Genomic DNA, 27,294 nt, shown 5'->3' with positions numbered 1-27,294 from the left:
CAACCGCAGTCAAAGAAACTACAACAGCCAACGAAGCTTTCTTGACCATCTATCTACCACCAACAATACATTACCTATGCCTTCCCCATGTTCCTACCTTGCTTCCCAACACCGCAATTGACAGCACAACCATTGCCAGTGAACCACTCTGATGACATAAAAGACCTGTTCACTGAGACCAAGACAAGAAGCAACTGCCAACAAAGAAACCCCCCCAAATGAGCAATGCTCATGCCCATTGATTACATGAAGAGGTTGGCCACTACACAACCCCCATATAAGCAACACCCACGAATACACAAATTAAGTAGCTGCACAAAGTGCATGCTTACTAACACTGCTTGTACTAACATAACAAAGATCACTGCAATTAGTGCCCATCTCTACTGTTACAGTGACTAAAGAAATGAAACCCTATTCTGATGCACCTGAAAATCTCCTTAGTGCCAAGTACCTAATGAAGACCATGATATATGAACTGAGGAAAAAACACACACACACACACACACACACACACACACACATATATATATATATATATATATATATATATATATACATATATATATATATATATATATATATACATATACTCATCAACTACTACCATTAACTCAAGGCCTCCCTGTTCCACAGAATACCTACAGGTCATCTGGGATGTAGCACTTGCCTTAGCAAGTTCACACCAAAATGTGATTCTCTACCCAGTTATACTTGCATAAACTAAGTCTCTCCCTACCCTTACCACATTTCCTCCCAACCATCCCTCATTTCCATTTAACCCTTTCATCCCCCTACCCTCTTCACTCCCCCTAATATATTTATCTACCCCCCTTCTGAAGATGTTCCTGGACAAATTGGTTTGTTAGCAAACCTCATTTGGCATTGTATTAACTCTTTATACAATAAATATCCTATACAATCTGGTCCAGCTGCTGAATTCACATTTACCTCCTTTATAACCTTTTCAGATTCTACTGTTGTAATTTGTTTTTCTATTTCTTTTTTATTTCTTCTGTAAAGTTTACTTTAAACTGCTCTCTCCTTTTTTCTTTCTTTCTTTTTTACCATCTTTCACCTACCTTACTACTATACTCATTACATTTATCTGCTTTCTTTCAACTTTTCCAGCTTCATTTTTCATCTTTCTCATTATACCAGTGTCTTCATTTACTCTTTTACTTAAATATGTTGACACATCTTCCTTTTTTCCTTGTAAAAATATACTTGATTATATAATAAAGCTTTAATTTCCTCCTGATTTTTCTGATATATTTCTTCTTCTTTTCTATAATATTGTCTTTCATTCCTAGCAAGAGATACTATAAAATATCTTTTTGCATTTTTCTGTATACTTTTTTCTTTTTGTTACTCCATTTCCACATTAAATTCATCCTTGTATATTTTTCTTTAAATACTATCCACCATTATGATCATATTTTTATAATCTCTCAATGTTAAATGATCTTTCCAAAGCCCTATTATAACTTCTTGACCTTTTTCATTCCGTTCCTTTTCATTAACTGTCTTAATTCCTTTTCTTATTTTAATATAGTCTTTGTTTTCATCTAGCTCAGTCCATATGACTAAATGGTCAGAAAAAAAACTGTTTCCACTGCCTCTTCTACTGCCGTCTTCATATTCTTTGATAACAAGAAATAATCTGTCTGTTTTTAATTTACCTGTTTGATATGTATTTTTTTAAGTTCCATACCTTTAAATCTCAACATTGAATTATTTCTCTCAATACTTTCTTATTTGATCTTTATTTTTGTCTTATATCACAATTAAAGTCTTCCATTATTATTATATTCATATTCACTATAACATAATCTAATATTCTTTGAAATAATTTGCCCTTTCTTTATATAGCACATATGCATATATTGCTATTAACCTATACACTTTTCTTTCCCACCTAACATCCACTACTATTAACCTTCCTAAAATAACTAAAGTATAATCTAATATACATACACACACACACGCATATATAATACATATATATATATATATATATATATATATATATATATATATATATATATATATGTATATATATTTCTTTCCTATGTAATACAGCAATTCCTGAAAAATTTCCATTACTTAAATTCCATTTTATATTTCACATCCATAATGGTTCTGTCTGTTCTTTCTCTTCTTTACTTAATAATCTAATATCTTCCAATAGTATCAAATCCACTTCACACATCTAACGCTATCACTCCTATACTTTTATTACATTTTTACACTATTAATATTAATAGATAAGATCCTAATATTATTTGTTGTCCTCCTCTAATTTATAGTAATTCTTTTCTTTTTCTATCCATTCCCTTTCTTTTTAACTTTCATTTCTACATCTTGGAATTTTCTTTCCCAGTCTTTAACCCTTTTCCCAATAGAGCTTTCTTTTTAACCATTCTCCAATTTCTAAATTCTGTCCCATTATCTCTTCCCCATCCAATTTTTGTATATTAACCACATCTTCTTGATCTAGTTCATTATTTTATAGTACCTCTTCTTGTACTTCCTCTTGCTGTGATTGTTCTTTCTCATGTGTATCACTCTCTGGTCTCTTTTCTTTCTAACAATCCAGCCATATATGCCTTGTCTGCTTACATTTAAAACACACAGTTTCACAGTTTTTGGCATTATGGCCAGTTTTGCCACATGAATAACATTCCTTTTTCAGAGTTATTTACAAAATGCCCCCTTGTCCCATAAAAGACATGTTTTAGATTGTCCCCAATATTTAACCACAGTCATTTTTAAAATCACATTACAGTCCCAAGATCCTGACCATAGTCCTCTATTATCAATAAATTTAGAAATGTCTTTCACTTCATTACAATAATTCTTCAATCAATATTTCTTAACAGTCTCTCTGTTTTGGTTTCAGTTTGGAACTGTATATTAACATTTTTTTTACATTTCTCATAAAAAGTCTGAACAACATACTTATTCCACAGATAACTTTCTTTTTTCTTTTCATAATTAGTCAAATTTAGTTTCTAAAACTTCAGCTGTTTCAAAAATGTCAAAAAATATCTTTGTTATTAATATTAAGTTTCTTATCTCCTGTGCCCTTATCCATAAGAGCAGAACAATTTGTCCTAAACTTCATGCTTGTCCATCTCCAGCTCTTCCTTACTTTAAATCCGTTCTATGAACTTTTCTTTTCTGCTTCCTCTAACTTCAAATTCTTCATTCTGACTTATTTTTGCTTACCAATACCTCTGCAAACAATCTTTTCTGCATTTTCTTTCCTTCCTCCTGGTGTATTCTTTCCATTATATCACCCCATGATAGTTCTTTCCCTGTTTCTGGCTCACTCTGTTCCATTAAGTCCTTTAATATATCATCCAGCAATCCTCCAGACTAATGGGCTGTAATTACAATCCCTTCATCTCAAACTTCACTTCTCAATTCCTCAAATAGCTCATTTTGGTACAAATCCTCCTTAACCTCTATACACTCTCCTTCTCTCATCTCCTTCACAGCCTCTTTTTCTTCCTTCTCCTCAAACAACAACACAGACTCTGCATTTCCCTCAACTCCCTTCTCATCTTACTCTATGTTTGCATACCATTCTCCCAGCCACCACTGTGTTAGCAATGGAATGGACACTTGCACTCATTAGCCACACTCACTACAAGTGCTGTATCAAGTAGGGTTTTTTATTGATAGACATCATATATATATATATATATATATATATATATAGTAATTATTTACATATTTATATTATTTACAATTATTTACACTTTTCACAGTATTGCATAAAGATATATTAACAAACTATTCCCCCCACCCTTTTTTCATAACCAAAACCATATCTTTTTCAAAATTTCTGCTAGCGTCCATTTCTCATTGAACTTAATTTCATTTAATCTTTTAGTCCATACTGTCTATGATACATAAAATATTATTTTGTCCAATTTTCTCACATAATCTTGTTTTTTTCTCAACATTGTAACCATACTCAATCATGTACATGTTTATTTGATCAACCTTTGTAATACCCTTTAACATTTTAATTTGCATAACTCTTCCCATAGTTTATTCACCCTCACCCAAGTCAAAAATACATGTTCCATAGTTTCATATTCACCACAACTAATACATATTCTATCTTATTTTCTTTTGTAAGGCATATTTGCCTTAACAGGCAAATTACTTATTGACAGTCTCCAAAGAAAATCCTTACATTCATGCCTACTTTTATACCATTTATATCTCATTATTTTTGCTTTCTTTTTTATGTCTAAATACTTCCAAGGATCAATCATTTAATGTGTTCTCATAATATTTGTGTATCACTCTTTTCTATTCTTTCTAGTTTTATTCATATTCAACTTCTAGAATATAATTTTATTTTGATACTCATTTACGTCTTCATTCATCACAGATTTAAACCTTTTCTTTATTTTCATTTTCCCAGAAACCTTTATATTTATAATATTTAATACTGTCTGTCAAATTCTTACTTACATTCAAATAAGCTTTCATAGTTCTATATAAATTCAAAGATGCTGCATGTACTACTGGATTAATTAAACCGAATCCTTCTTGCTCTTCCTTCATGTATAAAGTTCCCATCCTAACTGGGTTCAAATTGGAACATCATATAAAGGAAAATATAATAGACATTAATTCTTTCTCATATTTTGTTGGCAACAAGTCTTGACTCTTTTTCCTTTTCTACCAAATATTGTTTGATCAAGTAACTCATCCATTTCATTTACTGGGTCTATATCAGAAGATCAACAGCTAAAAACTCCTTACACACTTACCTTGACACAGCTTAACCAAAAGCAGAAAATCTCAAACAGCCAGAACAGCGATTTTTTTTCCCCAGGGAAAAAAAAATTGCTGAGCCATTGTCGGGAGTTTGCCATTTCCTCCACTGTCATGCAATCTCTGAGTAGGTATATTTAAGTAGGGAGGTGTGGGGACAAACCCCCCACTTTATTTTGTCTGTTTTTTTTTTTTGGCCCAGCAGTTTTTTTCCCCTGGGAAAAAAATCATTGTTCTGGCCATTCGACATTTCCTGGTTTTGGTTAAGCTGTGTCGAGGTAAGGGTATTCGGTGTTTTTAGCTGTCGATGTCATAATATAGACCCCATTTATTAACCTTTTAGTTATTATTCTCATTAGTATTTTATATCAGTATTATTTAAAACTATTGGTCTCCAATTCTTTATATCCTCTTTTTCACATTTTTTTCCATCTGAATATTACTATTCCTGTGCATATTTCTTCATCTATTATTCCCAACTCTATAACTATTCATTTTTGCCATATTTCCATTTAATTATACATATGGTATTCAACACCATCTAAATCTGTTGCAGTATTTATTTTAATGTTTTAAAACATCATTTAACTCTTTCAAAGTTATCTTTTGTTCCAAAGTTTCATTATCTTCTTTAACTAATTTATTATTAACTTCATAGTTTTGATTTCTAATTGTGTCTTTCTTTATAAATGATTCTTTTATATATTTTTAATAATTCCATATATACCTTCTTGTGTTGTTACTTTCTTTCCTTCTTTATTCTTTAACTCCCTCATTATTTTCTTTCTTCAACTTACTTAAATAGGGTGCTACTTCTTTTTATCCTTCTAAGCAATGTTTTTGTTTATATAATACATTCTTTATCTTTGCTTGATTCTTTTCATATAATTATTTCCTCTTTTTCATAGAAAGTTATTTCTTTATTTTCAGTTCTCTAAACATAACTTGGCTTAGTGCTTTATATTTTTCTCTTTTTCTCTTATTTTCAATAGATTCTAAGAAACGTTTTTTATATATTTTTTAAAACATATCCAACAACTTATCCAGTTTTCATAGAACATTCTCATAGTTATATGATCTTTCCATAACTTAACTATTCTTTTCTATCTCCTTGCTTTAATTCTTTTTCATTAATTCTTTTAATTCCATTTCCTATTGTTGTATACTCTTCTTTTTCATGTATTTTATCTGTATCGCTATATGATCTTAAAATACTGTATATTTTATTCTTTTCTGTATTATTTTTAGACTATCAGTTTTTATTTCCCTTCTTCTATAAGTCCAATGTATATTGTCCCATATATTTATGATTTACCACATTTCATTATTTCATTTATTACTTTAACATCACTACTATTTCTCTTATTTGTTCTTAAGTTGAAATTAAAAGTTCCTGCTATCATTATATCCATGTTAACACAAATGTAATTCAAAATCATTTTAAACAATGTTTCTGTTTATTTCCTTATAGCATATGCATATATAGCAATAATTCTATAGACATTTATCTTCCAGCTTACATCTAATACTGTAATACATCCTAATTCAATAATAGTAACATCTAATATCTTAATTATATACATATCCCAGAACAATAATCTGTTCCCATAATCCAACTGATAGGCCCATCCCGTAGCTTGTCAGTTTTTTTCCCCTTTCTTCTTCTGTTATTAATCTGATATCCTTTAATACAATAATATGAGCACCTACACCATTCTAAGACTCCTATTCTTCTCTTAACATTTTTCATACTATTAATATTTAAAGCTAAGATATGTGTCCTTTAAACAGAGATTAATATGTTGTATTTCTCATCCTTTACTTTTTTTGTTTCTTTTGTAACAATACATTTAAACTTTCTTTTCCGTTCTTTCACTCTTTTCTCTATGGAATTTTTCTTTCTCCTTACTGTTTGCCAATTCACACATTCTTCTTCACTTGTATCAACAGTCCCCTCTTCTTTTTCTTTCTCTCCTTCTCTGTTTTTTCTGTATTTTGTTTCAATCTTCCCAGCTAGTTCTTTCCCTTTATTGTTATCATGCTCAACATTTTGTGCATCTTCTTTATCCATACTATGCATAATTTCACATTTCTTCACACTGTAACTAAGCATGTCCAGTTTTACCACATTTCTTGCATTTTAAATCTCATTTTGTTGCATCATGGCCAGTTTTGCCACATATAAAACATTTTCTTTTATCGCATTCACTAATTAAATTATCAGCTTTTTGACAGACAAAAAACGTTTTTTGACTGTCCTCTATATTTCAAAAAACCTCTGATACCATTAACATAAATTACATATTTAATATAGCCCCACATTCCCATCTTCCATTCCATAAACCTCTTTCATCAAAAATGTTCGTAGTGTTCATGACCTCTTTACAAAATCACAGTATTCTTGTAATTCTTTGGATTCAACTTCACTTCTGATTGAAATGTAACTCTTTTTTTGCCGCTCTGTAGAAGGATTGTACCACAAAACCTGACCATGGCTTATCATTCTTTTTTGTTCATATTTTAATATAAAAGTTTCCATGGCCTGCCCAGTTTCAAATATTATGTCACAAAATGTCTGTTTATTTATAAAAATAAATCCTCTTACCTCTTTTACAGTTACGCCCAATGGTACAAACACCGAGTCCAACATAAACATATACCAAGGGATTCAGAAAGAACCTCACTGCTGGTGGTAAGAGATGCAGTCAAAGAGGACTGTTTCCATGATGCAATAAATTGCATTTCAATGACATGCTAGCTGCAGTGAGGACAGACATCATTATTTGCTAATTTGCATGCCTATAAATCACCCTTTAATTACTGTGAGTGAAATTCAACACTTTCCTGTACACTCACCTTATTCCACTTGTATCTCTACATACAATCACACTCCCAGCCATATAGACACACACACACACACACACACACACACACACACACACACACACACACACACACACACACACACACACACACACACACACACACACTCTGCCTGTCAAAAGAACTCCACAGCACTTCTCTATAATATGATCAGGTGAACATGAGCTTTTGTCTGTATTACCACCCGTAGTCAAGGTACCTTACACAGCTAAATGATTCTCTGAATTGCCCAGCTGTGTAAATGTTTTACTGGAGGCTTTTATAGAGAGAGAGAGTACATGGCTAATTACTGTATGCTGCTTCCTTGGAATGAATGCCACGCCTCCTTTTGGTGCAGCCCTATGGTAGGGCTTTATGTAAATATGAAATGGTTACCGTGAGGTGAACACCAGGCACCCATCCATGGCAGCTTTTTTGAATGTGTCCCATAATGTAAGTAGCTATTTATAGATATTCAGTGGAATTGTTATTAAAGCCCATTAAGACTACCCTACTTCACTTCTGATATGTATTACTGTAATGGGGAGAGGGTAACTCTTATCTGAGGTACTAAAACCTATGAAAGCAATAAAACTTGCACGTAGTTTAACCTGCCTGGTGGCATATAGGAATAAAGCCATGACTATATCCCAGAAGTCCAGAGTATGAGAGGCAGTTTGAATACCTGATGGACCTAGTAAGGAAGATGAGACTGCCCATTCTTGGGGAGGGTGTATAGAAAGTCATGGGCTGTAGCAACCATTCAAAAGAGGGGTGGTTAGTCTGTGACCTGCATATGTGTGCAGTATACTAAGTCCCTGTTGGCAGTAGCCTTCAACAAACAAGTACACAGGAGCATACACTTGCATAGTGTACAGTGCATGGACTGCCTCTGTGATGTGTTTTGTGTGTCCCTTTGCTGAGTAGGTTGGAGTTAGGTAAAAGAAATAAAAATGTTTTCATTGCTTGGCTGCTGGTGCGAACACAAGCAAAGAATCCAAATCAAAAACGTTAACACACTACAAGACTGTAGATGTAAAAATTGTTTATTTTATTGATATCACCAACTCATCCATAGATAAGATATAAAACAAAACGGTTTTGGCATCAACTGCCTTTATCAGTGTTATAAGGTAACATCATTACAGTACAAATTTAAACAATGCACACCCAGTTCCAATTGGCTGCTTATAAATGCTCATTTAATCCAGGTGAAAACAACCCACCTAGCCTAATAATCCAAGCTTTCACTTTTTTATTCAAAATGCCATGCCATTTAGATTTATTGCCTCTATTATATGACATTTTATTTGTTAGAATAAATATAAATTTAGCAGTGGAATGTTTTACGGTATGCTTATATAAAGCATTTCACATATATTTATTTCTAATGTCACTCATATGTTCTGTGATATGAACCCTTAAGGAACATGATATCTGTCCTATTTAAATTGGAGAACAAGTGCGTGTAACAAGATAGATTGCCCAGTCAGAACTACAATTCCCAAATACAGATCTCTCTCTCTCTCTCTCTCTCTCTCTCTCTCTCTCTCTCTCTCTCTCTATATATATATATATCAAAAACTTATGAGGAGACAAGCTACCCTCATGGCTGCTTCTGAGTCATGGCCTTGCCCCAGAGTGGATGTCTTCATTTTAGTGTCTCTTAGGGAACAAATGAGTTGATCAGAGGAGGCATGATGGTTGGCAGGCATGGGGGCAAAACAGTCTATATAAAAAAATAACACTTTGTTAAACACTCTTTATTATCACAGATTTTAAGAATTTCAATCATAAAATTATACATTAACTTACTACAAGCTGGGTTGAAGTTCACAACATTAGTACCAGGGATAGAAAATGATTTTATCATTTAACTTCACATTTATATCTGTGTATATGAAATAATTAACATTACTGCATTAGCCTTTAGCCCAAAGTAAAAATACTTATGGAAAACAAAGGGCTATCCTAGATTTCCTTGCAGCACTAATGGATATGGACACAACTCATCACGTTAAACTCTCCAGTGTCAAACTCTGCAGTTACTGTTTAGCATAGGAAATCACTGTTGGTGTAGTTTCTAAATATTTGCTGGGAATGGTACATTTAGTTTTGGGAATTTTCCTTTACTACATGTTTGTGTGACCCTGGAGTTGTTCTATGTAAATTTGGTGGTTTAAATGTATTGCTTCTGCATAGGGAGATGCAGTTTTGTCAGCAGGTTGAATCTTCCAGTAGTTTCACTTTGTGGGTTGGACTTATATGAGATGAGCCACAAGGATACATTATTGAAGCAAAAGAAGGCCAGATAATGAAGAGTTACCATTTGAAACACTAGGACCCTCTAGAATAAGTCCTGAAACATGGAGACTGAATGGTTGAAAAAACAGACTTACATATACTAAGTCTGAGATGGTCATTTCTAGAAATATTCCCTTTTCCCCAAGATATGGTGATTTTAGAATTTTTATAGTTTGGGAGGGGGCTTGGGTTTACCCCCCCCCTGCAAAAAAGAAGTTTTTAAAGATGACGAGAGATGTTTGAGATTCAGTTTTCCTGCATTTTGCATTTTTCTCCATGTGTCAGCATATCACTGGTTTAATAACCACAATGAAGGAGAAAAAGGTGCAATTGCAGCTTAGAAAATAGTTATCCACCCCTCAATGGAACTCCAGAAGACAGGAAACAGTAGATAGGCGTAACACAGTTTTAATGCAGTAAGAAAACACAACACATAAACGATACTCCTTGAAAATATGTTTTCGTCCTCAACTTCATCAGATATCTCACTGGTTTGTTACTGTAGAAGAAAGTGATCATCCATCATCATTAATAAAGGATCTGGATCTCAACTCATAAATGGTGTCCCCACTTTATTGAGAGAAGAGAAGACAAGTGGCCATCAACATGGGATTACTTTACTACTCTTTTAGAGGTTCCAGGTGTGCTAGATCAGCAGGAAAATTCATTTTTTCAAAAAGCTTTTTAAGGTCTGTAACCTCCTAACAGTTCTTTTCAGAACTATCCATTTGGTATTTTTAAAAGGCCTAACACTAAAGATTTATGTGGATTTCTGCCTTTCTCTTAGCAATTTTCTTATTTTACAATTCTGTTATTCCAAGCAAGTTTTCATGTCTGTTTTCATGTTCTAATTTTGCACAGTCTTATGGCTCACTTGTGTTACTGGATAGATTAATTGTTATAATAATAACTTGCATTTACAAGAGAAATTCAAAGAAGAGGACTATACTATTGAAGTATTTGATTGTGTCTATGGAAAGAGATATTTAAAAAGAAGCATTTCTGCCACATCTTTTTTCAAAACTCATCTATTGCTTGTAATGTTTAAAAGTCTGGATAGATTTATTACTTTTAATACTGCTGGAATTTTTTTAAATTAACAGTTATTAGAATTAGCAAATAAACTATTTCCACAAAACTGATGGGCTTTAAACTTCAGAATTATAGAAATAGATGCATTAGAATCAGCTACTGGATTAATAACTACTCATGGAAAAAAAATGTATTATCTCTTACTGTTATGGTGATATAAAAGCCAGTAACCCTCATTATAAATGAATACAAAATCTCATTCTTGTTGAGTTGTTCTGATAATACATTGTTTCATATGTATGAGCATAAAATTTGTTGACTAGGTCCATTCATCGACATTTGAAAGAGCTGATCAAATTATACTGGTTTTATCATTGTGACATTACGGTACACTGGGGATCAGGGAGTGTGCACATTCTCCACTGTTGTGCAGTCTTGGAGTTGGTGTATATAAGTATCAGGGGGTGTGTGGTGCAGAGGGATGGGGCTTTATCCTTTGTAGATCAGTGTTTATGGTTTTCATCCATTAGGATTCAATCATTGCAGGATCTATGGATTGTGTTTTCGATGAAAAGGTTATGCTTCCATATATGTATATTGTTTCTTTTACTGATGATAATGCTTTATTCTGTTGGAATAATCATAAAAATATGCACATCTATATTTTTATTATTTATTATGTTATTATTGATTACTGTATGCATAAACTCTGGTTATTTTATTTTATTTTTTTTTTATTTATTTTACATTTGTTTACCAGGCTAGTCCAACTGGATATATTTCCATTTTCAGCAGAGGCCCGGGGAGAAAAGCTCCACATTAAGGTTAATACAAACAAGTCATTAAATAAAGAAAGTAAATGGTTAGTAAAAAAATACATACAGAAATAAGGTTAAATCAAAAATATATAGGAGAAAGTTTATGCTAGGAAGGACATTTTATGGTTTTCATCCATTAGGATTGCTTGTGTCTATCGAAAGAGATATTTAAAAAGAAGCATTTCTGCCACATCTTTTTTCAAAACTCATCTATTGTTATTGCTGTATAATGGACATTGCTGTAAAAGGGAACCCCCCTCACACAGTTACGGCTCAGTAAAGCAGACCACATCAATAAAATGTAAATAAAATAAATTAATCATTTGTTATCAAGCATATGTTATTTATTAGCTGTAGCTAAAGATGATTGTTACAATCTTCATCAATGAAACAGCAGTCTGTAAAGTTCTGATATTTGCATATAAGGAAGCTCTTTGATGGTTCTCGCAAAATATGCTGTTTCCCATTTAACAGGCTGTATCCATCTGTGATTTGTCTCTGCTTGAAAGTTGAATATCAGGGTCATGGTTGTGCTCTGACTGTTGAATATATCATACAAACTTACAGCAAACCACAAACTTTCAGTGCAAGCCTGTTACATATCAAGACTGTTGAAAAACACAGCCATCCTGTACCCCTGAAAAAAAAAAATTCAAAAAGAAACAAACCATATTTTTGAGACCAGTAAAGCCAAAAAAAAGACCACTAAGTTCCTGACACAACCCTAAAACTAAATGTCCCGTTGTCCCGCCCTAACCCAACCCTACCCATTAGGTCCACAAGCAGCTTTTTGTTTACAGTACCAGTAAACAAGACCCAGACTCACAACAAACAGCCACATCCATACCCACACTCACACACAACGCATGCACACATACACGTGTGCACACACACTCATTAAAACTAAAATTATCCCCTTCACAAAAACCCTTCTCTAACCCTAATTCACACACTTGAGTGCACACACACACACACACACACACACACACACACACACACACACACACACACACACACACATGCATAATTATATGTATATATACGGGTTACCTTCATTTCATTGACAGGTCATTTCACTGACAAGCAAATCAGCAAGACCATTTCACTGACAACTCTTTTCACTGACAACTCATATCATCGACAGTGATATATGACCTTTCCCCCACTGTAGTGTGATCCTGGAGTTAGAATATATAGTAAGGGGGGGTGTGGGGGGCACAGCCCCCCACATTGGGGGTGTGTGGGGGCAAAGCCCCCCACATACTTTGGTCATACATTGTTTTCTTCAAAACAGTTATTTATTGCACTTGTAAGTATCCATCTGTATAGCTTAAAATGTTTATAATATGTGGGGGGCTTTACCCCCCCCCACCCTTTTTACTATATATTCTAACTCCAGGGTCACACTACAGTGGGGGAAAGGTCATATGTCGCTGTCGATGAAATGAGTTGTCAGTGAAATGAACTTTCAGTGAAATGGTTTTGCTGATTTGCTTGTCAGTGAAATGAGCTGTCGATTAAATGAAGGTAACCCACATATACATATATAAGTGTGTGTGTGTGTGTGTGTGTGTGTGTGTGTGTGTGTGTGTGTGTGTGTGTGTGCGTGTGTGTGTATGGGTCTATGTTGCTTGATCGAAATCTTAGAATCTCAAACAAGCAACATCGAAAACCATTAAAGCGAAAGTGCACTAGATTGAAAGTGCACTTTCGTAAAAGTCGGTTCTCCGAACCAGAAAACAAGCAAAACAAAACTGGTTTAAACAGTATTTTGCAGGGGGGCAAGCCCCCCTACACCTCCCACTCCCCCCTTTAAATATAGTAACTCCGAGATCACACTACAGTGGGTAAACGGATATATTTCCTTATCCCCACTGTAATGCGCTTTGAAGAACCATCTTTTGCGAAAGTGCACTTTCGATCTAGTGCACTTTTGCTTTAATGGGTTTCGATATTGCTTGTTCGAGCTTGTGAGATTTCGATCAAGCAACATAGAATATATATATATATATTTATATATATATATATATAAAAACTCTTAATAAGTACTTAATTCAGTTGGTGTAATTAACAAGATGTGTTCCCTTAATGTGCAGAATGATTGCTTTGTAGTTTTTGTTACATTCTAACTGCATGAAACATGGAACAGTGGAGTGAGATAAGACATATGCTGTTTTGTGCATTCAGCTTTGGAGTAGCTGCTACCAAGTTTAGTGGAAAATTATTTCCAGACATGATCCAGAAGCTTGGGATTTGAGTGGAAAATGTTACGGCTTGCAGATTGGCTTTTATAGTGATTCAAGCTGTTCAACACACCTAGGATTTTCCTATACACATTTCTCAAACACATGGTATGTCACCATTGTTCTGTATAACTAAACTTTAGGAACGTTTCAAAGAATGGGGATTAGATTATGAATGTTTACAATTGCCTGGGTTTGTTTATGCTGAACTACCTAAATTCTAAATGCATAAATGCATGTATAAACAAACCTAGTTTACCCTTAAAGTTTGACATCAGTTTCTTAAGGCTCCAAATGTTAATACTTAGATTCTGAAAAATTGAATAAAAGTAAATCTAAAGCCATGTATAGATTCAGAAGAAACTGCAGGATATTTTATGAATTGATTTGTTTCTATATAAATTATTCAAAGGCTATTTCAGTCACTACCCCAGTCTAACAGCAAATTTGCAACACAAATGAAACAACATAGTGAATATATATTTTAACAAAAAATTATATCTGATATATATTTATTTTTGTTTATATTACTTTACTTTTGGCTGACAATACAATACAGAGGATTAAGTCTATCAGAAGCTAGCAGACTTTACCTGATAAAACAAGGTGTTTGATGCCTTCATTTTCTGATCACTAAACCAGGCCATAGATACCAGATCATATACAAAAAGAGGCATTTGTGCCTAATGGGTTTTAGCCACTTAACGTATGAATGAAAGTACAAATAACAATATAAATATATATATATATATATATGTAGATATATATATATATATATATATATATATATATATATATATATATACATCTATATATATATATATATATCTATATATATCTATATATATATATATATATATATATATATATATATATATATATTTATATAAAATAAATATCATAAAACACTGTAAAGTACATTCTACATTAATGGTTCATTTAAATAAAATACCAAGCTACCTAATATGTAATTATGATTTTTTTTTTTGCAAAAATGTTCCTTTTTCTTAAAATTTAACTTTATTAATGGTGACTGAAACATAGATGTATAGTAACAGGCAAATATTTAACACCGAAGGGTTAGTAGTTAAAATCACCTGAGCACAGAATGATTTGAGTATAGAATTATCAAGCAAAAATAGAAAAAAATATGATTGCCACTGTAGGTAAATGTATTATCAACATTTACTAATCAGAGTGTAGCATATGTATAACCTGAAATTGGCATCTGGTATTTGTCTGACAAAAGCAGAAACTGAATTCAAGGTATAAGGATAAAGAAAAAAGGCTGTCCCAAGTAATGAAAGTGACTATTGGATAGTACAAATAAGAAATAACCTAGAAGAGTCCTAATATTACCCAGTGTGGTAGCAGAGAGAGATAAAGCCCTGACTATGAGATCTCGGACCTGGATTTGATTAGCAGCTTGGGCATCTGCTTATTTGATAGGGGAGAATGCAGATGCCTATCATGGCGGGCAGGAAGGAGAGCATGCTTGCATGGGGCATACTGGTACATTTTATCTCCATGGTGGAGACCAGGAATAAACTGCCACAGTGATGCTAACGAGAGTGGAGGGGGTGCATTTTGCTGATTTCAGTCCCTTGCTAATGCCCATCCAATCTCTCTCATGCAGGGATGTTACTGGGCATGTGCGCAGAAATGGGGAAACATAGTAAAAACACTCCATGGCAGCATTATGGCACAACAGACCTGGTGAACAAAGAGAAGAACTGGTAGCAACCATTGATCAGCTGTGGGGAGCCATAAAATAAGCTTTAAAAAAAGAAGACTCCTAAATAACCATTCTGTGAAAATATAAAGGACAAAGGTGATTGATACATAAATCAAAATTTTCTAAACCTAAGCTGCAGACTACTTAATAGAAAGTTAGTAAAACAATTGGCATTGGTTGACATATGGCAAGTGGGGTTCCATGCTAAGGAATAAAATTTGCCATCCCTGAGGAACAAGGTCCATGGAATTTCATGCAACAATGTAAGGCTAAAGCACCAAAAACAAAAACTACTTAAAGACATTTATAACTGCTGCGATAAATCACTAGCAACAGACTGAAAAGGTAGCAGCCAAATTTAAGTGTACTTTGGGTGACATGCCCAGTGTCACAGACTTGAGTGGCAGGAAGCTGTTTCTGACATTCTTTAGGTCACTTGGAATGCCTTCATAAAACTACCATTTCCACTTTTGTAGATCCAAATGGAAACAAATAAGGTCTTATATGCTAGCTAGGATACATAAGACTTTGATTAGGATGTTATAAATTAATTGAACAATAGTTTTATAAGAATATGCAAGGAAGGCTGAGATTGTTCTCCCTAAAAGACAAAAGAACGCATTTAAACTGCGACTCCACTAAAAAAACGTTAAGGGAAATGGTGATGAGACTAAAGTGAAATAGAAGGATGAGAAGAAGGAAGAGTAGTTAGGAGAGGTAATGGGCTCCAAACTGCAGTCACATACTTCAGCATGGACATGAACAAGCACTGCTTCACTGAGAGAGTAGTGACAAATGTACTAGGCTCCTAGACTGGGTAACATGGACCAAAATAAATAACTATTTTAAAAATAATGACTTAACTGGCAATGTGGTTAGTCCGATTCTCAGGCAGACCTGACACACACATTGATCCTCTTCTGCCAGCTCAGTTATGTCTGAATAAATCAATGTGTAGAAGAAAACTCTTAACCATGAATTGCAATAGTTTTACCAATAAAGGATTATTTCTTTCTACAACAACTTGAACTGGAGTGGTTTCTACCATTGTTGGATTCATTTGCTTTGGTCTTTGGCTTCCTGGTCAGTTGTTTGTTCTTATGTGTGAACATGGGTGCAATAGGAAACAATTTAACCTCTGTAACATCTATATTTCCCATAATGACAAAGCAAACACATTTGGTAGTTTTCATATGTTGCAAAGACCACGCGAAAGCACTTACCTTCACCCTTTGTATCTACATTAAAGAAGAGTTTTATACTTTTACTACGGCTGCTGTTTGTATTTTGGAATAGTGTCTGCATTTCAACTTGTTAACTGACTACATTGTGGTGAGATCAGGTTTCTGTACTTTACATTAGTTTTCATATGTCCCGGCAGAAACTTATATTTTCATTAACAGTGGCACTGGCAGTGATGGGAAGGACATATTTTATGCATGTATTGAAAATTTCCAAGTACAGCACCTCCTTTTGCTTCATGGTGAAGATCGTGTTGAAATTCCAAGAAGCAGCATGTTTGGGGAATCAAAATAAACACCTTTTCAAATACTGGTTCAAGAGAAGTGATGGATCAAGATAAGTACACAAATATTTAAAAACCTTTGCTGTCTCAAGTTGCATACAGTTATTAGAGGAAATGCGCCAGGAAAGTGAAAATACAGCATGTGGAAAGGTGCGGCTTTGGTACAATTGACTCCAGCCATGTATGACACTGAAATCCCTGAATCATCGGAACTCGGGGGTAAAAGAAAGAATAAGAACAAACCTTTTACCATGAAGGGGTACTTAAGCTGGTAATATCAATGGATAGCTGTAAACTAAAAAAAGAAAGGTAAAGTAAGGTGAAAAAAGAGCACCAGGTTCAGAGCACGTAGTATTCCACAATGAACAAGGATTTGAGAAAAAAGTTAAACTGTTTATACTCCTAAAAACTTTATACTCGATCAGCTGTTAAACCAAAACAATGAGCCATCATCACAGTTAAAGTCCATGGGCTTATGTGGCTGCAGGGAGTGGTCTACTAAGTCTAGCAGACAGAAGATCATCCGAATGAATAAGAATGATGTCAGCTAACAGACTGGAGTTGTACTCCCATAAACAGTTCAAAAGTCATGATGGCCAAGATCTTAACTGTAGCAATTACGTATACATTCTAACAACTGCTAGGGGGCCACATCCTTCCATTATTTACCAAAGGATGAGCAGGGCAGAGACAGAATGCTGGTTGCCATCAGAAGTGAGATCGCCAACCTTGGAGCATACACCACCGAAGAACATCACCATGGTGAAGATAAAAATGACTACTTGGTAAAGAGAGAGGAGGCGTTATATGATAATGATGTCAACATCTGCTTTCAGACAAGTGGAATGCATGGCTAGGCTTAAAAAGGCCCTTGTGGTCATTAGCCTAGTAAACACCTGTGGAATTATGAACCTATAAAGTATGTTAAGAGACTATCTGAGCCAGGATACCAGTGGGGGAAAATAGAAGCAATGAACTTTTTGGCAAGAGAATCTTAAAGTAAATCTTAAAGCAGAAGAAGTAGACATCCAGATCACCAAGCTGTAATTATGGGTAGTTATATGATCTGTTGACCATGCGCAGGTAAATAAGTGAGAAATTCACAAAAACAGTTCACCTGCAAACAAAAGTTGAAAGACTATGCCTACATCAGTATGCAATGTCAATTGTTCTTTCTACTGCAATGAGATTAACTCTTCAGGTTTAATTAAATTATTTGAATGTTAACTTCTTTTTTGTGTTATACAAAAAATATACCACAACACAGAAGCAATGAGTCATTTTAAATCCTTCTATTTTAAATCTTGTTACATTAGTTAGGTGACGTCATTAGTCAAAAATTCTTGACTACCACATCATCTCTACAGAGTACGCATAAATGTGCAATAATATCACACTTGTAAGACCAAATTTTTAGCTAAATAACGTAATCAATGTGCATTCCTGTTTTATCTTAGACTCACCTCCCTGACATACATTTTACAAATGGTTCCAAGTAATTTTCTCTAGTAAGTGATTTGATGACAGTGTGAACTGTAAAGAAACATAATAAAATTCAGAAGGGTGATAATTGTATGAGACACATGAGCAAAATGCATATTTTTTTTAGTTATTGATATTTGTTTACTGGGGTAGTGCACTGATCAGTGATGACCAATTTCAGCCTCAGTCAGGGTGAAATACCAAGACATTTCACAAACAAAAAAATACAAAAATGTAAGCAATAACAGAACAGTTCAGAATAACTGCATAGAAAAAACTGTGTATATACATTTCAGTGAACAAGCACAGTGCAATATACAGTCACGCAGAGTATAATGCACAGTATATATATTAGCTTCTAAAGCGGGTCAATCTTCAGCGAATCTTGAGAGAGAAGAGACACAGAAAGGAGACAGGTTAGGTGATGTGTCCTGTGTTGAAACAGTTTGGTTGGAAGGAGGCATTTTTAGAATTGCATTCTGAATTTGGAGTAAGTGTTGATTTCCCTAATGTCATTAGAGAGAGCTTGCCAAAGAGTAGGTGCCTGAGAGGAGAAAGCATGTACAGTGTTATGGAGTCTGGGTCTAGTGGTAATGAGAGCTGGTGTGGCTTGTGAGTACTGTCTCAGGTTATATGAAAAGGTTTATTAATGAAGTCTAGCTGTAAGGGCAGCAAATTGTGGAGATGGAGTAAATGTTCCAGCACAGTGCATTCTGACTTAGTGACGATTGTACAGTTTATTCCATGAGTTTATCTATATTTGGCATATATGAAGTCAACCTTCTCAGTAGTATGATTCTTTTCTCCTTTAGAAAATATTAAATATGATTCATATTTTGTACATCACAGTTTTCTATACAGACGTCATGGAAATGCTTTTTGCAAACTGTCAATCTGGTCCTGCAGTTAAACTGTCATGCAAGAAACAACACACAGTAAGATGTCAGTTATGCTGTTCTATTATGTACTCAGGGACTTTTTAGAAACAACAAACTCTGAATGTTACTATTGCACATTTAAAGTATTTTTTATAAAGGGGGCAAGCCGCCCAATATCAAGCAATCTGGAGCTGCAGTACAGTGCCTCAGGGAAAAGGAAATTCTCAAAGATGCATCGATTTCAGACATAGGTTCATAGATGTATACTAGGTTAACAACCACTAGGGGCCTTATAAGCCTATCCGTGCAACCCAAAATGTAGCCATGCTGGTCAGTTTCATTACCATATTATATATTTCTTCTTTACTGCACTTAACCTTTCACAGTTCCAAAGGCCACACTTACTGTTCTTGAGCTTACAATAGAAACCACATTTGGTTGCCAATGACTAATTTTATGCAGGTGCCATGCTTAAATAATACAAGTCTCTTGCTAGTCTGCATACAATATTTTATATGTTTATCTCATAAGCAAGCAAAACTTTTTAATGAGGGACATCAGTGTCTGAAATAACACAATTGTCACATTATTATTGTTGGTTCCAGTCTTTTCATTATTCACTTTTTGCTAGTTTCTTGTTTGGTATTGTTGAAGAGATTCATAGCAAAACTGTGATGCTCTTCAGTGAACACACAAACTGCAGTGAATAACATAACTAGTCCTAATGCTGTATAACCTGAGTAACTACTAGCTGGAACTTCAGAGACAAAAAAAAATAGCAGGGTCACACTCCCTGCACACCATGTGTGGGATTTTACCCCCACCACCTCACTTAAATATATGAACTTCATGGTCAGCCATCTTTTGAGAAAAAATAAAAGACTGCACAGTGACTTTTCAATGATGAAGTGCAACTAGAAATTGTGCTATATAAAAGAGAGTGTAAATCAATAAGTTGAATCTTTGTCCATGCAGTACTCAGCATACCTTTCAAATGTCCACATTTTTGTAAGATGTTCAACTTTTTTCCAATGTTTTTGGTCTGTTCCTCATAAAACTTGTTTTCCGGAAAATAAAAAAGGACTTGAAGTCACTAATTAATGACAGGCATTTGAGTTTCAGAATCAGAATCACATTTATTGGCCAAGGATGCATGCATACAAGGAATTTGACTGCGGTTTCAGTGACTCTCCAAGTATGAATTACATAAATGACATACATACAACTATTAAGAACAAGACAAATGACATACATGCAACTATTAAGAACGACAAAAAAGTAAACATACATTTACATATACATATACTGCACATACAAAGCGCAAAGTGCTACTCCTTCTGTAAAAGGCATGCTAATGCAAAATCTGTTATTCTACCAATGCTTTAAGTTTATGACAGCAATATTTAAAATCTGTCCCTACTTTGGGGCCTTTGTTCACCTATTAGTTGTTTTGTCTGTCCAGATTTCTTGGGCTCAGAGATTAAGAGGTATGGAACTCCATAACTAACAGGTTAACCAAACAGTACTTATTATTATTGCAGACCTTTCTTTGAAATATTGAATAGTTTTAAAAAGTATATGGGATAACTCTTAGCTAAGGAAAAACTGGAGTCTAAAATTCCATTGTTTTGTTCTACATGCATCATTTTCATTGGTGTCTATGCCTAGATGGAATAGCCACTGACAGAATTAAAAAAAAGACTGAATTTTAAAAGACTAAACAGTAAGAAGTCGGCAACTGTTTAAGCAGCAGAAACAAGCACTTTTCCTGCACTCGCCATGTTGGGTGTTTGCATTGTTATCCAATGTGGTGACATGTTTTCACCCCAAACTGACTGAAGCAGACTACTACTCCCATCACCAAAGCTGCGCATTTCTGAGTTAGCTAATTTAAGTAGTGCAAAGGTATTTGCCTTCATAACAAAACTCTGCTTTTGCTTTATTTCAGGTACTCTTTGCATATTTAGTTTATTAACATTTTTTTTTATGCTTAGAGTTTGTTCTTTTTGCCGTTTGGTCAGTATCAGCATGACTTTGATCTTTTGTGGTGCAGTAGATACGTTGCTGCTGAAGAACAGCTGTCCAGGACATCATTTGTTTACAAATGTGTTGCTTTCCATAAGAATTATAAAGCTAAGCAGCATGCTTTAATGCATTGTGATGAGAACCTGCAGGTGTTTTTCTATGCAGTGCTGTAAATCAGTGTAACAGAACATTTCCCCAAGATTATTTGGTCATGTCATGTAAAACTTTCAGCCAGTCAGTCCTGATAAATTATCAGCTTAGCAAATAATCATCATGTAAATCCAGAAGGATAAATACTCCTACCTTGTTGAGTTGCTGTTTTGTGTGATTTTTTATAACACTTGTATACGTTGTGTTGTTTTAGAGAGTATTATGCTTTGTGTCACAGCCTCACTGGCCATGCATATGTTTCATGAGTTTACAATTGATATCTTTTCCTAGTCTTCTTATGGTGTGAGCCACTTTGTAATCCTAATAGACCCGCTCATATTGAATGAGCATTCTCTTAACATTGTGCTTATGGTTACCCACTTCATCTAGGTACCCTGATGGCAGAACAAACCACTCCTGTCTTCAGACATAAAAATATGGACTTGAAAAGAAGATAAAGACTATCAGAACCAGCAAAACTTTTATTTGAGTTTGTTAAGCCAATATCTTATTTTTCTAAACCCCCTCATAACCTCATAACAACCGACTTATCTCTATCCTAATAACATTGTTGAATTCTGTTATGGGCTGTGAGATGGTAGCAGAGAAGAAAGCAAATTAGCAAAAGAGTTGGCAGAATGCAATGAACTTGACATAACTATTCTTAAATAAAAAAAAAAATAGTTTCTTAACCTCTTTAAGAAAATATATTTAAATAATTATATTTGTTATAAGCAGGGTCAACAAAAGAGTATTAATTTATTTATTTATTCATTTATGTTTTGAAAATGAAAATGTACAAAGCATTCTAGGGTTCATAGATAAACATTCCAGAGTCTGATATAGTGACTTAATGACTGACATAAAGAAAGACGTTTTCTAACTCCAAATTAAGCAAGCAAGCAGCATGAAGTTGCATACCATGCAACCCATCCCATGTATGCCCCCCCCCAAATTATCTATGGTGTGATCTCAGTTATTCTTATTAGGAGTAATATGTATTTATCAACCATGGGATGGGTAAGGGCAAGCTATAATTAAATGGGATAGGGTAATTTCAGCACAAAAGGGAAATTGGCTAGGCAGAAAAATAGTCACAAGGGCAGCTAGCCTAGTACTTATCTATCAATCTACAAAGTTAAGGCCTAGTTCAGACAATGTTTCATTTTTTTTTCCAAAGTGTTTTCAGAATAACTTGTTTGGACAAACTCAGTGTATGATTTCAAATTTGATGTCTTTGAAAAAGACACACTATGACAAGTGTAATCAAGTACCAGTAATACTCAAGCCAGGATTTCATGAGCTAGCAGAAAGCATTGGTGACTCGCCTCCCAGGCCATAGCTGTTCTTGAAAGTATTGCAGTAATGTTACAAGAATATAACAAGCATTTTACAATAAGGAGATCCTACAAAGTTTGCTCAAATGAGTGTAATCAAAAAGACTGAGTGTTTAAAAAAATACATTTTTTTTATTATCCCAGTGAATCGGTGGATTTAAAAAATAGCGAAGATTTTACTTCATTGCACTTTAAAATGGTTGAAGATCATCAAAGAACATACTGAGACAGAGTCAATGTAGCTGGTCACCTCAACCAGGCACGGCCATCCATCGTTGGTTATACCTGATGGTTAGCAACAACATCTTACAAATTCAAACTGGTCGCTAAAAAATGTCAAAAAGGAACTGATTGGCCACAAGAAGTGTAAATTATTGGGAGATATTACTGATTTCTCAAAGGAAATGATATATTCCAGGAGACAGACAGGGCATGTAGATACTCATTGGAGCACAGAGAATGACAGGATGACTGTATTTCCAGTTTGGCTTCAGCATCAATGCTGGATATACCAGGTACATCATACTGAGATGTGGAAGTAATAGAGACCATTTAACAAACTGCACTGGAAGCAAGTTATGGCCATTCCTTATGTAATCAGTTTTCTGAGACTAGAATACAAGGATAGGATTTGAAACTAAACTTACAAAGACAGGAGATTTTTGAAATATCAACAGAAAAGAAAGCGAATTAGCAGAGAGTCAGAAAAATGTTATGACTTGTCAGAAATGTCTTTAGTGAATCCCATCAATGTGAAAATCATTTAATGAGTTTTTTTCCTTAAAAATGTTCCCAAAAATGGGAAGGATTTCTGAGACTGAAACTATACGCTGTGTTTTGGGAGATTCATCGATGGCTATGACAGTGAACGATGTTATGAAATGTAAATTAATTGATTGTCATATATAGAAAGAAAATAACTTTTTCCTGTCACTTGCTGGTAAGACTTTAACAAGATGACTGTCTGACCCTGGGCTCCAGACTGGTTTTATCAAAATCAAAAGAGTACAGAAATATAACAAAAAAAAAGAAAGAAAGGTATAGCCAATGGACAAGCAGAGTAAAAATACAGGCAACCGTGACAGAAATCTCATCAGATGACCTAGGAAAATATGTAGATTGCTGGGAATAGTAATAAGGGATACAAATTATATAATGGGAGCTCTGAAAAAAAAACTTCCTTAATGCCATTTAGGATGAGAACAAGGAACACATATTAAGGATGGATAGGGCAAAAGAGCACCTGACCGGGAGGTTAAGAATATTCATCTTTGTGTATATAATCTATATTTTATTATTAATATTTTATTGTATTTTACTTTTCCTGATTTGCAAATAAATTCATTGGCAACTTATAAATTCTCAGAATACTACATGAACAAAGGAACGAGGGCTTATTTGTGTACAAAAGAATACAGCATTATATCTATCAGGAGCAAGAGAATCAGGTCAGATTTACCCAGCAGCAGATCTTTGAAAATAAATGCCCTATGCTGCTAGGTTCATAAAGTTCATTTACTGTATTCTTACAGACTAATTGTATGGACACACCGTATTATGCTTTGTAAGAAATATTTGATTTTGATTGTGACATGTCTCACAAAATGGCCTTATTAATTTTTATTGTTAGGGCATTAATTTATTACTCAGCAAAAAAAAAAAATGGAGGACGGGTACATATTCAATGCCATAAAGTTTCTCTCTTTCTCTCTGTTTCTCAGAAATACAAAATTATGACAGTGTTTCTCAGAGATTCAGGAAATACAATGCCTACTATGCAAGTCATTGGCAGTCATGTGTAATCTGATACTGCACCCTGATTTCTGACAAGTCATTTAAAAATTTTACAACAGCAACAACAGCAGGCATACTGCGAGAATTATAAAGGTGCATGAGAGAATGGGGGTATTGACCACAGGTGTAAAAATCGCAGCTTCTGAGCAGTGTTAGTGGCATGCGATTAGACGTGGGATGTTTAAACACAAAGAAAGGTCAAGACCCTAACATTTTTCTCGCAGTATACTAAATACTTGCTATTATATTGTTACTGTTAGCTTTTCTGTAGAATCCTGAGCATACACATACACTTTAGAAAAGAAGCCCTAGATGCAAGGGCAGAGGGTGTGCCCACTCCAATGCTGAGGGTAGAGGGACAGAGTGTCTATCACTTCCACTGCTGAGCTACTCTTGGGAATTGTCTCACGATGTTAGAGGGTTAGAAAGTGGGAGGGAATAATTCTTTCCAGATCCAAGGGGAAAACCTCACCGGTCTATAAACGCATGACTTACAGGGAATAAAAAAAAAATCTAGCACTGTCCCTGTTGAAGTACCATGTTTTCCAAATGAATATAGTAGTGGAGAGACGCACAATGGAAAGGTGGTTAAAAATGAAAGTAGGACTCTTAAAGCTACTTCCTGTCTGAAAACATCTCGTTATTTGTAAATACTACTTTACGAGATATCCTCAGAGAAGTAGCAGCTTTGTGCATGGAGTGCCATGACTATGCTAAAATATGGTTAAATAATATCCTGGTTCTGCACTATTGTAACATGAGACCGGGCCATAACAGTTCTTTCAAAGGTGTGTAACAAATGCTGCACACCTCACAAGTGCTGTTACAGTCTAGTATCAGGGAAGGGACTTTCCTTCTAAACTCCCTGAATATCTTTACTCATATATCTACAGAAGTTTGCAGATTTCAGTCTATAAGGAACTCATTTAAATTAGGGCAGTATTTAAAAACTGTCCCTTTTTCCTTTGCTGTCTATGTGACAGTACTCTCTAAGTGCTTTACTGACTTTCAAAGCCTGTAAAACACTTTGGCTTTTTTTTTTTATATAATATGTAGATATACAGTGTCAGAGCAATTTTGTTCAGTTAGAGTTGAGCTTTCACAAGACATCATGAACTTCCTTAGTATTTGTTTATTGATATAATTACAGAAATGTGAAACTGTGCTCATTTATATAATTACTATAAATACTACTGTACATTTCTAAATATATGCAACTTACAGAACAAATACCAATAACTGTTTTCTTAAGCATCATCTAAGGTTTCACCCAATGCCATGCAATCATTTTCTTCAACACTATCAAAGGTTTCACTAGATGCCATGCAATAATTTGTAAGTCAGTTTGTTCTGGAAGTATTAATGTGCACATGGTCAGGCATAAGTCACCTCTCAATTAACAATATGAAACAGAGTAAAGGGATAGGACATTTAGTCAGTTTGCATAACATATGTGTCTTATACTTTGTATTGTTTTAGTGAGACACCTCTTGGGCCTCTACAATTGGTGTGAGTGCCTGGTTAGGCACATGCAGAAGGGACTCAATTATGGGTCTGATGAGGGCCAAGCACAATGGCACTATGACTTTCTTTGACCTTGATGCCATGCCTTTACTTATAAGATGAGCCACATAGAAGTATTTTCTCATTACCATAACTATGAGGTGTTCAAAGTTTAGGTTTCTTTTGGTCTGTGTTCCTAGGTCTTTCACCACTGGGTCTACTTTTAGGGGTGTGCTATCAGTATTATAATTTGCAGGGATATCTGATTTACCAAAGGGTATGGTTAAGCATTTTTTAGGATTTAGTCTCAGACCATGGTTTTGGCACCAGTCATTTGTCAATTTTAGGCCTGTTTGTAGGATATCAGCAAAATCTGAGGATTCAATGATTGTTCCCAGCTTACGTTCATCAGTGAGCTTGGTTGAGCCAGAGGCCCCCAACATTTGCCTTCACTTCAGAGAGCCTAAAGCTGTAATTTTATCTGTGATCTCCAAGTGGGAGATTGTGTCATAGCCTTTGGCCAGGTCTACATAAGTGGTGTGTACCATATTAATCTGTTATTAGGTTCTGTTTTAAAATTTGTTCCAGTTGTTTAAATGAATGTAAATTTCTTATGCATATTTATTTTCCATTTTGCAAGCATTCAAAGACATATGTGATTCAAAAACAATACTTTTTGTAGATAGTTTTGCACCTTAATGTGTTTACAGTACACCTGTATATATGTTAATGTTTTATATGATTTGGCTTTGATATATTGTGTGTACTGTGTGCTGGACTGTAACTGAAAATATTTAAATAAATTC

This window comes from Protopterus annectens, chromosome 6.part0, assembly GCF_019279795.1.
Source record: "Protopterus annectens isolate FY-2018-M chromosome 6.part0, PAN1.0, whole genome shotgun sequence".
NCBI classification, from domain to species: Eukaryota; Metazoa; Chordata; order Ceratodontiformes; family Protopteridae; genus Protopterus; species Protopterus annectens.
This window is presented reverse-complemented; position numbering follows the sequence as displayed.